General features: G+C 38.9%; 1 protein-coding gene across 2 annotated transcripts in view; it reads left to right on the forward strand.

The window, feature by feature from the left end:
- The window catches only part of LOC128638694 (oxysterols receptor LXR-beta), a 184,893-nt gene that overhangs the window by 1,683 nt on the left and 166,885 nt on the right, over nucleotides 1–16,325 (forward strand). The window contains exons 1-2 of one of the 2 annotated variants that reach the window (XM_053690815.1): nucleotides 4,840–4,885; nucleotides 5,166–5,229. The gene's annotated coding sequence lies outside the window, so the exon portion shown is untranslated. Of the gene's footprint in view, nucleotides 1–4,839; nucleotides 4,886–5,165; nucleotides 5,230–16,325 lie in introns of those variants that run through there. The other variant, XM_053690814.1, reaches the window with a different exon arrangement.

The raw sequence follows: 16,325 nt of genomic DNA on the forward strand, positions 1-16,325 counted from the left end.
AGGTGACAGACAGTGGACACTAGTGACGCATGGAGACTGGAGGTGAAAGACAAACAGTGGACACTAGTGACGCATGGAGACTGGAGGTGACAGACAGTGGACACTAGTGATGCATGGAGACTGGAGGTGACAGACAGTGGACACTAGTGATGCATGGAGACTGGAGGTGACAGACAGTGGACACTAGTGATGCATGGAGACTGGAGGTGACAGACAGTGGACACTAGTGATGCATGGAGACTGGAGGTGACAGACAGACAGTGGACACTAGTGACGCATGGAGACTGGAGGTGACAGACAGACAGTGGACACTAGTGACGCATGGAGACTGGAGGTGACAGACAGACAGTGGACACTAGTGACGCATGGAGACTGGAGGTGACAGACAGACAGTGGACACTAGTGACGCATGGAGACTGGAAGTGACAGACAGACAGTGGACACTAGTGATGCATGGAGACTGGAGGTGACAGCCTGCCAATGTAGAGGTGGCCAACTGTCAGTGGGGACTGGTGATGCTGGGAGGGTGGAGTTGACAGAACGTTAAAGGGATGTGAAACCCAAAATGTTTCTTTATGTTTAAAAGAGCATTCAATTTTAAACAACTTTCCAATTTACTTCTTTTATCAAATTTGCATTGTTCTTTTGGTATCCTTTGTTGAAAAGAATGCCTAGGTAGGCTCAGGAGCTGGGAGCTAGCTGCTGATTGGTGGTTGCACATTATTCCATGATTCAGATAGAGAATACAATTTTAAACTATTTTCTAATTTACTTCCTTTAGCTAATTTTCTTTCATTCTCTTGGTATCATTTGTTGAAGGAGCAGCAATGCACTACTGCTTTTTAACTGAACACATGGGTGAGCCAATGACAATTGTTCTATTTCTGCAGCCACCAATCAGCAGCTAGAACCTAGGTTCTTTGCTGCTCCTGAGCTTACCTAGATAAACCTTTCAGCAAAGAATAACAGGAGAAAGAAGCAAATTAAATAGAAGTAAATTGGAAAGTTGTTTAAAATTGTATGCTCTGTCTGAATTACGAAAGACAAATTTTGGGTTTTATGTCCCTTTAAAGATTTGTTTTAGTCAGCTCTCAGTAGTGCACTGCTGCACGTTCAATAAATTATACTAAGAGAACGAAGCGCAATTGATAATAGGAGTAAATTGGAAAGTCGTTTAAAATTGTATGATCTATCTGAATCGTGAAAGAAAAATTTGGAGTTTTATGCACCTTTAAGAAAAGGAGTACCAGGAGAGTGAAAATGACAACAATGGAGTGGGGACATGATATTGCATTGCTTGTAGATGGGTAATGCAGGAGACTTTCAATGAGTAGTAGGATGCTAGGGGAGTGGAGAGAGGGTAGGAGCATTAGTTTGTGAATACATAATATGAAGTACAGGTGGCCCTCGTTTTACAACGGTTCAATTTACACAGTTTCAGAATAACAACCTTTTTTTCCAGTCATGTGACTGCTATTTAAAAGCATTGAGAAGCAGTACATTTATTAAAATAGCCAGTAGGTGGAGCTGTCCGCTTGTGTTGCAGCAAAGCTAAGCAAGCTGAATTTAATCAGTTTAACCAGACCTGAGCTATCGAGCAGATTTCAAAGGAGCAAGATCTTCCTGTCTATAACTCAGTTCAGATTGGAATGCATAGAAAGAACTGTTTGCAGAAAAAATGCAAGTGAAGTCTGTGTTGTGTGATTATTTTATTAGTTTTATAATGCTGTCTAGCATTTAAAGTCTTCATTTCAAAGCTTTAAAAAATAATGTATTAGGTGTTACTTATGACAATTTTGAGAGGGGCCTGGAACCTATCTGCCTCACTTCCCTCTGACTTACATTATAAACTGGGTTTCAATTTACAACGGTTTCGATTTACAACCATTCCTTCTGGAACCTATCCCCGGCGTAAACTGAGGGTTACCTGTATATAGAGGGGCACATGTCAAAAACATGTTATCCTAAGAGGAAACATTTAGAATCACAAGGAAGTATTTTTAAGATCAGACTCTTAACCTTTTAACGCCGTTATGCCGTTCTATTCCATCATAATTAAACTGGGCTTTAAAGCCGTTATGATGGACTAGAACGTCATACCACTTTGAAGATTTGAGTGGTAACACCAGGGGTCATAAGCATATGGAAATGTCTTGGAAGAGTCATTAAGGGGACATCTGGGGAGGAAAGTGATGTTCAATGTAATATCATTGTCTTTTAATTTTTAGAAAAAATGTGTGGTATTCAATTGACATTTGGGATTTGCATAGATTATAAAAGGCCGTAGCTAATTTGCTAATTTTATTTGCCCACCCTAGTAAATATATTCTTTTCGTGTGATTTCAATATAGCATTGATTATTATCAAAGGTGTTATGACACACTGGTATTGTTGTGATTCTGATGGATAATGCAATTTGAAAAGCACTTTTCTGTAGTCAAATTGTATTCTTTGGCATATTTTGTTTAAACTTGGCTCCTTTGCATGAAAACATACTGATGTAGGCTTAGTAAAGAGCAGTATACGGCAGAGGTGTTTGCAGCAATGTATAACATTGTTCCAAAAACTACTGCCATAAAGTTCTCAAAAAGCAGGCTCTTGTGCTTACTTCAGTATGCTCACAAGGAAAGATGTTAAAGGGCCGTTATAGTTGAAAAATGGCATATTGTAATTTGTTAGAGCACGTCATTTTAAGACTAGCAACCGTTTAATGCTATGTGCTTAAAGGAACACTTAATCAAAATGAACCTTTCATTATTCAGATAGAGCATTCAATTTTAAACAACTTTCCTATTTACTTCCATTAACAAAATGTGCACAGTCTTTTTATATTTAAACTTTTTGAGTCACCAGCTGCTACTGGGCATGTGCAAGAATATGGGTGTATGCATTTGTGAATGGCTGATGCTGTCACATGGTACGTGTATGCATTTGTGATTGGCTGATGGCTGTCATGGTACAGGGGGAGTGGAAAAAGACATAACTTTTAAAATTGTCGGGACAAAAAAAATCTACCACTCATTTGAAGTTCAGACTAAGTGCTATTGCATTGTCTTGTTATCTTGCATTTGTTGATTATGCAAATCTACTGTGTTGACTGGTCCTTTAAACCCTGTGTGTGACTAGCTCTGCTGATTGTATCATCTGCAGTCTCCAGGTCTCTAGTGCTACGTCTATCCCTTCTGCATTTAAGGGACAGGAATCCCCATTTTTTTTCTTCATGATTTCAATAGAACATACATTTTTTTTTTTTTTTAAAAAAACCAACCTTTCCATTTAACTTATTTTATCAAATTTGCTTTATTATCTTGCTATCCTTTGCGGAAGAAACAGTATTGCACTTCTGACAACTAGCTAAACACATCTAGTTAGCCAATCACAAGAGACAGATGTGTGCAGGCACCAATCAGCAACTAGATCCCACTAGTGTAGGATATGTTCTTTTTCAGCAAGAGGCCAAGAAAACAAAGCACATTTGAAAATATAAGTGACTTTAAAGTGTCTTAAATGACCAGTAAATATAGTACATTTGCATAATCAACAAGTGCTTGATAAAGACAATGCAATAGCACTTAGTCTGAACTTCGAATGAAAAGTAGATTTTTTTTTTTTCTGACAAATTTCAGTTATGTCTATCCATCCCCCTCTGTATCATGTGACAGGCAGCCATCAGCCAATCATAAATGCATAAACGTATATTCTGTGAATTCTTGCACATGCTCAGTAGGAACTGGTGACTCAAAGTGTAAATATAAAAAGACTGTGCACATTTTGTTATTGGAAGTAAATTTGAACATTGTTTAAAAGTATTCTCTCTTTCTGAATCATGTAAATTTAATTTTGACTTTTATATCCCTTTAAAGGGTCGCTAGTCTTAAAATGACATACTATAATGGCATGCTCTAATTCATTAGACTATTGTGTGTGTTTTTATTTTGTGTTTGTATATCTGTAAAACTGTTCCTGCCCTATGCTCCACAGATAGCCTGGAGCTCAAATTTGGTAGCCTAAATAAAAATATGTGTAAAAATGCCTGAATAAGTTACATGTCTTATCTCCCTTAATAGTTGCCAATAAGGACTAGTTGTAAATGAGTGTGCACTGCGCTAAGAAATAATTGAATAGTACATAGATGGGTTTGCAGCATACATAGGCTGACTTCCAGCCCCTTAGGGTACACAGGACAGGCATATGATTTACAATAAGAGCAAGCACAATACTTAATGCATATTGCAAAGTTACTTCATTTTCCATCAATTAAAGGGTCAGTAAAGTCCAAATCAAACTTTCATAATTACAATAGATTATCTCATTTTAAACAGCTCTCCAATTTACTGCCAATTTATCTTTGTTTCCTTTTATTGGCATCTCTTGTTGAAGCCTAGGTAGGCTCAGAACCTGCAATGCACTACTGTGAGCTAGCTACTGATTGGGGACTAAAAATATATATACCTTTTTCTTATTGGCTCACATGATGTAGTGCAGTGATGCTCTTTTAACAAAGAATACCAAGAGAATGAAGCACATCTGATAATGAGTACATTTAAAGTTAGTTACGTGTATTTAAAATTGTATGCTCTGTCTAAATCATGAAAAGAAACATTTTGGGTTTAGTGTCTAAGTTTATAGTGAATTATATGTTTTGTTTTTTATATTCTTTTACTATATGACTTCCATGTACCTTTTAAGACTTAAAGGGACTTGAAACCTCACATTTGTCTTTCATGATTCAGATAGAACATACAATTTTAAACAACTTTCTAATTTGCTTCATTCTCTTAGTGTCCTTTGTTGAAGAAGAAGCAGCAGTGCACTGCATTGGGTGAACCAATAACACAAGGCATATATGTGCAGCCACCAATCAGCAGCTTTGGAGTCTACCTAGGTATTCTTTTTAACCAAGGATATCAAAAGAACAAAACTAATTTGATAATGGAAGCAAACTAGAAAGCAGTTTAAAATCACATGCTCGGTCTGAATCATGAAAGAAAAAAATTGGGTTTTATGTCCCTTTTTAATTTGATGAGTAGTTGAATCTGTGACTAATGCAGCAAAATTACGTTGAAAAGAAGTTACACAGATTGCTTAACAGTCATTTACACATCTAAGGGATTTCAGATTATAAATAAGTAATGTTTTGTTCATTTTTCCTTTTATTTGTACAGATTAGAAGATACTTTGTTGTCTGGAGTGGCACAAAGCAAGAAAGCTTGTGGAGAACTGATTACAGTAAGAATTTTAAATAATATTATCAGGCATTGAGAAACCAGTTGCTGACATCAGCTGCACAGCGTTGTGTGCATTTACAGACCTTTCCTTTTTTATGCAGTATATAACTGTGGCATAGGGCTGTGGTTAGTCTTTTAGCAACACCCTTAATTGAATAAGATATTTGTTAAATTAGAATAGTTCCACCATTTCATTTCAACAATGCTATTGGTAGTGACAGTTATCTAATTTTACTGTGTATAAACAGACCCGGCATATAATTTATGACTAATGAAAATCATTGCTACTGATGCTGTGTTATGATACCTTAATGACTTGCTTTGTACTTTTCATTCTATTCCCTTTTTTTTTTTTATTTATTTTTTTTTTTTTTATTTTTTTTTTAGACACTTTCTACCTCTGAAGTCCCCACAGAGGATAGTTGTTGGGCAAACCAAAGAAAATGGAGTTAGGGCCTAGAGCAGTGCTTTCCAAACTGTGTGTCGGGACACACTAGTGTGTCGGCAGCAGTGTGTAGGTGTGTCCCTGCTTCAGCACAAATTTTTGTAAATTTTTTTTTTTTCTGACTTTCCGCCTGCCTGCAACTTGACACGTGATTGATACCTAGGGGGTCACAGATCATCTTAACCTATTGGCGCAGCTCAGTGGGAACGGAAACTTTTCCCATTGGTAGCACATTGGCTCCTGACTGCATGTGCAGTCTCCTTAATCGGCTTGTGACTGCACATGTAGTCAGTGAGTGGGACAGCAGTGTGTTTGTAGTGCAGGTAGTTGTCAATCGGACTCACCGAGCTCTGACGGCGGCAGCTTAAATGCTGAGCTGAAGTCAGTGGCGTTTTTTTTGCAGCTAGCTCCCAGTAGTGCATTGCTGCTCCTGCTCTTGATATATGGATAGGAAGTGAAAGCTTAAAAATGCTTGATGATGAAATGCGAGTGTCTTTATCTAATATTCCACCAAATATTCAGAAACTGTGTTCATCCCATCAACCTCATACATCCCAATAAAATAGTAAGTAGCTATTGGTGATATTAAACTTTTTTTAATTCTTGCACATACATACTGTTACTTGTAAATACATTTAGTTATTATATCATTTATGTATGTGTCCGTATCTCTTAAAACAAGTTAGTTTAACCTCCTGTTTGCTAGTACAACTGAATTACTGTGTCGCGAAATTATGTAGGTCTAAAAAGTGTGTCACCAACATGAAAAGTTTGGAAAGCTCTGGCCTAGAGCCACTCATGTGTCATTAACCTTTCTTTGAGCTTATTCTGAAATCTTTTGGTGATGTAAATATGTCTGAATAAATCTGGTACATGTTTTTATTTAATATCATTTTTGATAAGTGTAGCAGAGAATTATTTAATTAACAAATCAAGGAAGCCAAAGCTCAAAATATTACTCCTGTCTCTTATCTATGTTTTTTTTTTATAAAGGCACAGTCTACTCCAGAAATTTTATTATTTAAAAATATAGATAATCCCTTTATTAGTGATTCCCCAGTTTTGCATAAACAACAAGGTTATATTAATATTCTTTTTACCTCTGATTATTTTGTATCTAAGCCTCTGCAATCTGCCCCCTTATTTCAGTTCTTTTGACAGACTTGCATTTTAGCCAATCAATGCTCTCTCGTAGGTTACTCCACGTGTGAGCAGAATGTTATCTATATGTCACACATAAAATAATGTCCTCTAGCTATGAAAAAAAAAGTGAAATGCATTCAGATAAGAGTCTGCCTCTAAGGGCTAAGAAATTAGGATATGAGCCTACCTAGGTTTAGCTTTCAACTAAGAATACCAAGAGAGAAAAGCAAATTAGATGATAAAAGTAAATTGGAAAGTTGTTTAATATTGCATGCCCTATTGAATCATGAAAGTTTAATTTTGACTTGACTTTCCCTTTAAGTTTTTATACATATATCAGTATATGAAAAGTATTTCTGACTGTCTGCAATGTTTCCCATCATAAGCATAGGTTTGTTACCAGGGACAAAAAAAGACCCCAGTTTCCTTGTTCATAAAACATCTGAGTAATTTTTGTTTAAACATGCTCACCATGCAATATGCCCGAGTGAAATTTATGAAAAAAAAATAAAAAGCTGCTTAAAATGTTCGAACTAACATTGTACTGTATGTTAAACATTGATTTTCAGGTGTTTATAATTTGTAGACACGTGCATTTGGAGATTAGTTTTATTTTGGTGCTGCATTTATTTGTGTTGCACCTTCACAACCGTGCGGAATGAATTGCTGAATCTATGCCTAATAATTTGTAAAATACACAAATTTGACAAACATAGATTTTGATGGCAGATAAGATCGATAGGCCTATTGAGTATTCCCATGAGACCATGACCCCTTGTTCTGGTTTTGATCTTTTTGTGAAAAATACTTTCAGCTAGACCTTTTATTAAGCCTCTTAAAGGGACATTGTACACTAGATTTTTCTTTGCATACATGTTTTGTAGATGATTCATTTATACAGCCCATCTGGGAGTGTTTTTGTTACTATGTATAGTTTTGCTTATTTTTCAATAACTCTTTACTGATTTCTACTCCTAACCAAGCCCCAAATTATCAGATATAGACCCGGGTCTACAGATTCCTGCTGCTCTTGTTTGTCTAAATTACTGTTTTTTAAACCTGTCCTCAGGCCTCCCAAACAGGCCAGGTTTTTAGGATTACTTTGGGTTTGATCAGGTAAAATTACCATGTTGTTTAATCAGCTGATTATTTTACATGTGCTCTAGTTCAGACACCTTACCTTAGGAGGTAGGGAGTGCCAGTACCTTGGATACATTAAAAAATGACTTGGATACATTTCTGGTTAAAAATAGAATTAAGGTATATGATTGATTTGCTTTTGTTAAATGGATAGGCTTTTAATTGTTTAATGTCATCTTCTTTAGTGTAGTTCAGGTAATCTCTGTTTAGGTTGAACTCTATGGATCTTCTTTCAACATCATCTACTATGTTAATATATATAACTATATCAACGTGCAACATTTTATCCAGGCTGAAAAAATAGTACATGCACTCGCCAATGCATAGTGCGTTATCATCCAGGCTAATCAACAAGAACGAGCACTTACCAATGTGCAGCATTTTATCCAGGCTGAGCAACTAGAACATGCACTCTCCAATGCACCGTGTTTTATTCAGGCTGAGCAACCAGAACATGCACTCACCAATACATTTATGCTTTAGCCATGCTAATTAATTGTAACATATACTGACCAATGTGCAGTGTTTTATTCAGGCTGAGCAACCAGAACATGCACTGACCAATGAACAGTGTTTAATCTAGGCTGAGCAACCGGAACATGAACTGACCAATGCACAGTGTTTTATTCAGGCTGAGCAACCGGAACATGCACTTGCCAATACATTATGCTTTAGTCATGCTAATTAATTGTAACATATACTGACCAATGTGCAGTGTTTTATCCAGGCTTAGTAACCGGAACATGCCCTGATCAATGAACAGTGTTCTATCCAGGCTGAGCAATCGGAACATGAACTGACTAATGTGCAGTGTTTTATCCAGGCTGAGCAACCAGAACCTGCACTGACCATCGCGCAGGGTTTTATCCAGGTTTAGCAACCAGAACATGCACTGACCAATGCACAGGGTTTTATCCAGGTTTAGCAACCAGAACATGCACTGGCCAATGCACAGGGTTTTATCCAGGCTGAGTAATCAGAACATGCACTGACCATCGTGCAGGGTTTTATCCAGGTTTAGAAACCGGAACATGCACTGACCAATGCACAGTGTTTAATATAGGCTGAGCAACTGGAACATGCACTGACCAACACACAGGGTTTTATCCAGGTTTAGCAACCAGAACATGCACTGACCAATGCACAGGGTTTTATCCAGGCTGAGCAACCAGAACATGCACTGACCAATGCACAGGGTTTTATCCAGGTTTAGCAACCAGAACATGCACTGGCCAATGCACAGGGTTTTATCCAGGCTGAGTAATCAGAACATGCACTGACCATCGTGCAGGGTTTTATCCAGGTTTAGAAACCGGAACATGCACTGACCAATGCACAGTGTTTAATATAGGCTGAGCAACTGGAACATGCACTGACCAACACACAGGGTTTTATCCAGGTTTAGCAACCAGAACATGCACTGACCAATGCACAGGGTTTTATCCAGGTTTAGCAACCAGAACATGCACTAACTAATGCACAGGGTTTTATCTAGGCTGAGCAACCAGAACATGCACTGACCAATGCACAGTGTTTAATATAGGCTGAGCAACTGGAACATGCACTGACCAACGCACAGGGTTTTATCCAGGCTGAGCAACCAGGACATGAACTGACCAATGCACAGGGTTTTATCCAGGTTTAGCAACCAGAACATGCACTAACTAATGCACAGGGTTTTATCCAGGTTTAGCAACCAGAACATGCACTGTCCAATGCACAGGGTTTTATCCAGGTTTAGCAACCAGAACATGCACTAACTAATGCACAGGGTTTTATCCAGGTTTAGCAACCAGAACATGCACTGTCCAATGCACAGGGTTTTATCCAGGTTTAGCAACCAGAACATGCACTGTCCAATGCACAGGGTTTTATCCAGGCTGAGCAACCAGAACATGCACTGTACAATGCACAGGGTTTTAGCTAGGCTGAGCAACTGGAACATGCACTGACCAACGCACAGGGTTTTATCCAGGCTGAGCAACTGGAACATGCACTGACCAACGCACAGGGTTTTATCCAGGCTGAGCAACCAGGACATGCACTGTACAATGCACAGGGTTTTAGCTAGGCTGACCAACGCACAGGGTTTTATCCAGGCTGAGCAACCAGGACATGCACTGACCAATGCACAGGGTTTTAGCTAGGCTGACCAACGCACAGGGTTTTATCCAGGCTGAGCAACCAGGACATGCACTGACCAATGCACAGGGTTTTATCCAGGTTTAGCAACCAGAACATGCACTAACTAATGCACAGGGTTTTATCCAGGTTTAGCAACCAGAACATGCACTAACTAATGCACAGGGTTTTATCCAGGTTTAGCAACCAGAACATGCACTGTCCAATGCACAGGGTTTTATCCAGGTTTAGCAACCAGAACATGCACTGTCCAATGCACAGGGTTTTATCCAGGCTGAGCAACCAGAACATGCACTGTACAATGCACAGGGTTTTAGCTAGGCTGAGCAACTGGAACATGCACTGACCAACGCACAGGGTTTTATCCAGGCTGAGCAACCAGGACATGCACTGACCAATGCACAGGGTTTTATCCAGGTTTAGCAACCAGAACATGCACTAACTAATGCACAGGGTTTAATGTAGGCTGAGTAACTGAAACATGCACTGATCAATGCACAGTGTTTTGTCCAGGCTGAGTAACTGGAATGTGCACTGACCAGTGTGTGATGTTTGTGTTGTTAGAATAGTAAGTTTCCTGTTTATGAATTCATCTGTTCTTTGATTCAGTTGGGCTCACAGTAGGGAATGCTGTTCATAGTTTTTCACACTATTGAGTTTCCTATGTTGCAGGTCTGTCACTAAACATGGCAAATATGTGAGTATACAAGTTCATATAATAGTAATTGGGAAGGGGACAAAGAGTGTTGACTGTTTGTCTTTTAAGAAAACAAGATTGGGATAACTGATCTCCTGTGGTTTTTGAATGAAGAGAGCAGAAAAGGGAATTAGTTTGAGCTGTTTAGGTTCATGCACATTACTCGTGTTTAAAAGACCAGTAAAGTCAAAATTAAACTTAAATGGATTGGATAGAGCACTCGGGTTTTAAACCACTTTCCAATAGATTTCATTATTAAATGTGCTTAGTTCTCTTGGTATCCTTTGTTAAAGAGCAATCCTAGGTTAGTGTACATGTATCTTTTTGCCATTTTTACAACATTGTTTATAGCAAACACTGCTGCCATAGAGATTGTTAAATACTTGTTTGTGCTCCTAAGCTGGGCTACTGCTCTTCCACTGTTTGCTACTGTGTTCCCCATTTCCAGTATGTGTCACTCTGTTCTCCCTCACCCCCCCCCCCCCGTGTGGGTTACTGTACCGTAATTACCTTTACACATTATTCTGTGAATCTTGCACATGCTCAGTAGTTGCTGGTGCCTAAAAGTGTGCAAATAAAAAGATTGTGCACATTTAGATCATTGAAGTGAATTGTAAAGTTGTTTACAATTGTGTGCTCTATCTTAATAGGGAAAGTTTAATTTTGACTTGCGTGTCCCTTTACAATTAAAAATGTGATTTGGGATCCATTTTCTTAAATAGGCCTGTAAATGTTAACAAAAGACAGTGGAGCAAAGCAAGAGGTATGGGGAATGAATTGCAAGTACACCTTTTTGTATTTGCTTTCAGCTTTTTAAGGCTCTGCTGGAAGGAGATGAGGGCTGTTACATTTTGGAAATATAGTAGATTACAAGAATTACTTAAAGTGAATGTAAACTCAACAGTGTTGTTTATTGCCATATTATCACTCTCAACAATTTAGGTGGACCTTAATTCATCATTTTTTTGTGTGTACTAGCTAATCCCAAATATATACCTTTTTTATCTCATTTTTGGAGCCGATATTCCTCCACCCGCCGTTTGGTCCCTCTATTTGGAAATAATTGACAACAGCGATTGCCAATCCGTTTTTTTACCCCGTGGCGTTCAACCCCTTTTTGGCAACGTCATGCGCTTTTTCTGCGCATGCGTTAGCTTCTAATCCCCAGCTTCAGAAGTGATGCGTGTCCACGAGACGCGCATGCTCTGTAACACCTTCAAGTTCAGACTCTATCAGCGGTATACAGTGAAGGCTACTGTGATTAGTATTGTACAGTGCTGCTAAGGGTACTGTGATTAGATTAATACATATTTTTCAGCTGCATTCGCTATCACAATAGTATTCAATTAATGGATACATTCATTGAATACTAGATAGCGCTTTGAGGAGGTCGGATGTTAACGCATGCGCAGCCTGTCTTTCCTACTTTCACGCTTGCGCACATTAAGTATTTTAGTTTTTAAGCGCATGCGCAGATTAAGTCCAACTGTTTTTCACGCATGCGCAAAGTAAGGGCATCACGGGTGCGCGCATCAGAGATACGTATAGAGTAGGTGAGACCACTCTATACGTCACTCTCTGCAAAACAAGGAAGTGCCTTATGGGAGGAGTTGTTGCTCAAAACGGAGCGAAGTTAGTAATTAAAATAGATTATAAATTATTATTTTTTTTTTTTAAAGTTCACGGTTTGAATAAACATGTGTAATATAAGTATTATGAGCATTCAGTAGTTTGTAAATTGACATTCACTTGAAGCATCTTATTACTGACCTCAAACCAACAAGGATGCTTGCAGTCCCCAAATGTACATTCGTTCAATGAAATGTTATAAGTTTATGTATGCTCACCCCAATGATGATGATGTCAGTCCAATACTCACACAAACCCATTGCCCAGTCGTAGGGTAAATATACTCTGACATATGTCACATGCCCTATTTAAAGGGTCAGTAAAGTCACAATTAGAGATTCATGATTTAGACATAGCATACAATTTTAAACCACTTTCCAATTTACTTCTATTATTTAATTTGCTTCCTTCTGTCAGAAGCAGCAAAAAACCTAGGTTCTAGCTGCTGATTGGTTATTATTCCGATTGTCATTGGCTCACTGATGTGTTCAGTTAGAAACCAGTAGTGCATTGCTTCTCCTTCAACAAATGATACCAAGAGAATGAGACAATTTGATAAAAGAAGTAAACTGGAAAGTTGTTTAAAATTGTATGTTCTACCTAAATCATGAAAGCAAAAATTTGGGTTTCATGTCCCTTTAACTATTTTCCAATTTTCCAGTGTCCCCCTATAGCTTGACTCCATCACATCATACCAGGGGAAGCCATAAATAAGGATATTCCAATGTTTACAGCTATGTAATACATAGTAGTAGTACTACTACTAATAAAATGTTTACATTGTATCAGTAAACATAAAATGTATATAAATAAAAGTAATTTTATGACCTTTTATAGGAATCCCATTGTCGTCAGCTAGAAACCACTTCATGCAAACTGCAGCAATTTAGGATGGTGAGGGTGGGACATAGGATGGGGTTCACACAGGGATTCTGGGGAAAAAAAAAGAATATGTTTAACCCCTTAATGCCGGTACTTATTTGTAAGATCAGAACATCAAGTTTCGATGTAAACAAATAAGTAAAAAATTTAAATCACGCGATCGTACAAGCAATTGTGTGATTTCAATGATGGGATTGGGTTTGCAGGGAGTGCCTATGAGCTTCAGTACAGCAGAACAGCTAGGACGTTCCATGCCGCGCTAAAGGCAGTGTAGTTAGGACAGCATGGAACGTCCTAACGGCGGGAAGGGGCTAATTGAGCAGAGACTTATTTGCAGGGATTGAAAGTATTGCAGGTCCAAAATTGTAGAATCATCTGGTTCGTTGTATTATCAGAGCATAAACTATTGTAGGAAAATTAGCCTGAAGAAGAGTGTTTTACGTTATAGTATCTCTTTAGGTAGGGGATCAGGCTGCTATGGAAGTAAATCTGATTCCACACTCAATGATTAGCATTAAGCAATGAATCTCCAATGTTTTAATAGCAAACAACTAGACTCAAAATACAAGACCTAGCATAAGGGATTTTGTGCCCACGGAATTATTTTTTCAAGAGTATAGCCTCAACCACAGAATGATGTATTGTGTGTGCCATTGACAACAAACAAATAAAATAATGTTTTGTTGGAGCAGTGGGAAAAACAATATAAACATATAAATAAATATTTATCAATTTATATTGGTTAATTAAAAACATGTACTATCTCTTTAACCATTTGAGTGCTAAGCACTTTCCCACCTGGGTGCTAAGCTTTTTTAAGTTTTTTTTTTTTTTTTTTTTTTCTTCTATAAAGGTAAGACGAGTCCACGGATTCATCCTTTACTTGTGGGATATTATCCTTCCTAACAGGAAGTGGCAAAGAGCACCACAGCAGAGCTGTCTATATAGCTCTTCCCTTAGCTCCACCCCCCAGTCATTCTCTTTGCCTACTCTAAGGAAGGGTAAAGTGAAAGAGAAGATAAAATTTTAGTTTTTAATTTCTTCAAGCAAGAGTTTATTTTAAATGGTACCGGGCCCTGGTGTATGTTTTGGGCCACATCAAAGCTTTTACATCACACTTTCGATCCCTGAGGGCAGGTAGGGCCACAGCAGGGCTGTGGCAAGGTGCTGAGTGTTTTTTTCGGATCTGGGCCTATTTTCGATCCGGTTTGGAAATAAAGGGGTTAATTGTTAAAAAAATTGTGGTGCAATCTTAACTACCTATATTGTGTCTACATACAAAATTTTGAAAAATTTGGTGCATGTTTAGGCTGTTTTGCAGAACGTGTATGCTTTTTTTCTCTTAAAGGCGCAGTACCGTTTTTTAAGATTGTTATTTTTTTCACTAAATAAAGTGTTTTCATGCTTGTTTGTAGTCATTACTAGCCTGTTCAACATGTCTGACATTGAGGAAAGTCAATGTTCAATATGTTTAGAAGCCATTGTGGAACCTCCACTTAGAATGTGTCCCTCATGCGCTGAAAGGTCAATAAATTGTAAAGAACATATTTTAGCTACTAAAAGTATGTCGCAGGATGATTCTCAGTCAGAAGAGAATCAGGTTATGCCATCTAATTCTCCCCAAGTGTCACAACCATTAACGCCCGCACAAGCGACGCCAAGTACTTCTAGTGCGTCTAATTCTTTCACCCTGCAAGATATGGCCGCAGTTATGAATACTACCCTCACAGAGGTTTTATCTAAGCTGCCTGGGTTGCAGGGGAAGCACAGTAGGTCTGGTGTGAGAACAAACGCTGAGTCCTCTGACGCTTTATTAGCCATATCCGATGTACCCTCACAATGTTCTGAAGTGAGGGATTTGCTGGCTGAGGGAGAGATTTCTGATTTAGGAAATATGTTCCCTCAGACAGATTCAGATATGACGGCTTTTAAATTTTAAACTAGAACACCTCCGCTTATTGCTCAGGGAGGTTTTAGCGACTCTGGATGATTGTGACCCTATTGTAGTTCCAGAGAAATTGTGTAAAATGGACAGATTCCTAGAGGTTCCTGCCTACACTGATGTTTTTCTGGTCCCTAAGAGGATTTCGGAAATTGTTACTAAGGAGTGGGATAGACCAAGTATTCCGTTCGCTCCCCCTCCTACTTTTAAGAAAATGTTTCCCATATCAGACGCCATGCGGGACTCGTGGCAGACGGTCCCTAAGGTGGAGGGAGCTATTTCTACCCTGGCTAAGCATACAACTATACCTATTGAGGACAGTTGTGCTTTCAAAGATCCTATGGATAAAAAATTAGAGGGTCTCCTGAAGAAAATATTTTTTCAGCAAGGTTTTCTCCAACCTATAGCGTGCATTGTTCCTGTAACTACTGCAGCGTCCTTTTGGTTCGGGGCTCTGGAAGAGGCTCTTCAGGTTGAGACTCCATTAGAGGATATTCTGGATAGAATTAGGGCTCTCAAACTAGCTAATTCTTTCATTACAGATGCCGCTTTTCAATTGGCTAAATTAGCGGCGGAGAATTCAGGTTTTGCCATTTTAGCGCGTAGAGCGTTATGGCTTAAGTCCTGGTCTGCTGATGTGTCATCAAAAGCTAAGCTTTTAGCCATCCCTTGCAAGGGTAAGACCCTATTCGGGCCTGAACTGAAAGAGATCATTTCAGACATCACTGGAGGGAAAGGCCATGCCCTTCCTCAGGATAAGACGAATAAGATGAGGACCAAACAAAATAATTTTCGTTCCTTTCGAAACTTCAAAGGTGGTCCCTCTTCCTCGTCCCCTGTCGCAAGGCAAGAGGGGAATCTGGCTCAATCCAAGTCAGTCTGGAGACCTAGCCAGACTTGGAACAAGGGTAAACAGGCCAAGAAGCCCGCTGCTGCCACCAAGACAGCATGAAGGGGTAGCCCCCGATCCGGGACCGGATCTAGTAGGGGGCAGACTTTCTCTCTTCTCTCAGGCTTGGGCAAGAGAAGTTCAGGACTCCTGGGCTTTAGTAATAGTAACCCAGGGGTATCTTCTAG

This window comes from Bombina bombina, chromosome 8 (genome assembly GCF_027579735.1).
Source record: "Bombina bombina isolate aBomBom1 chromosome 8, aBomBom1.pri, whole genome shotgun sequence".
Classification (NCBI taxonomy): Eukaryota; Metazoa; Chordata; class Amphibia; order Anura; family Bombinatoridae; genus Bombina; species Bombina bombina.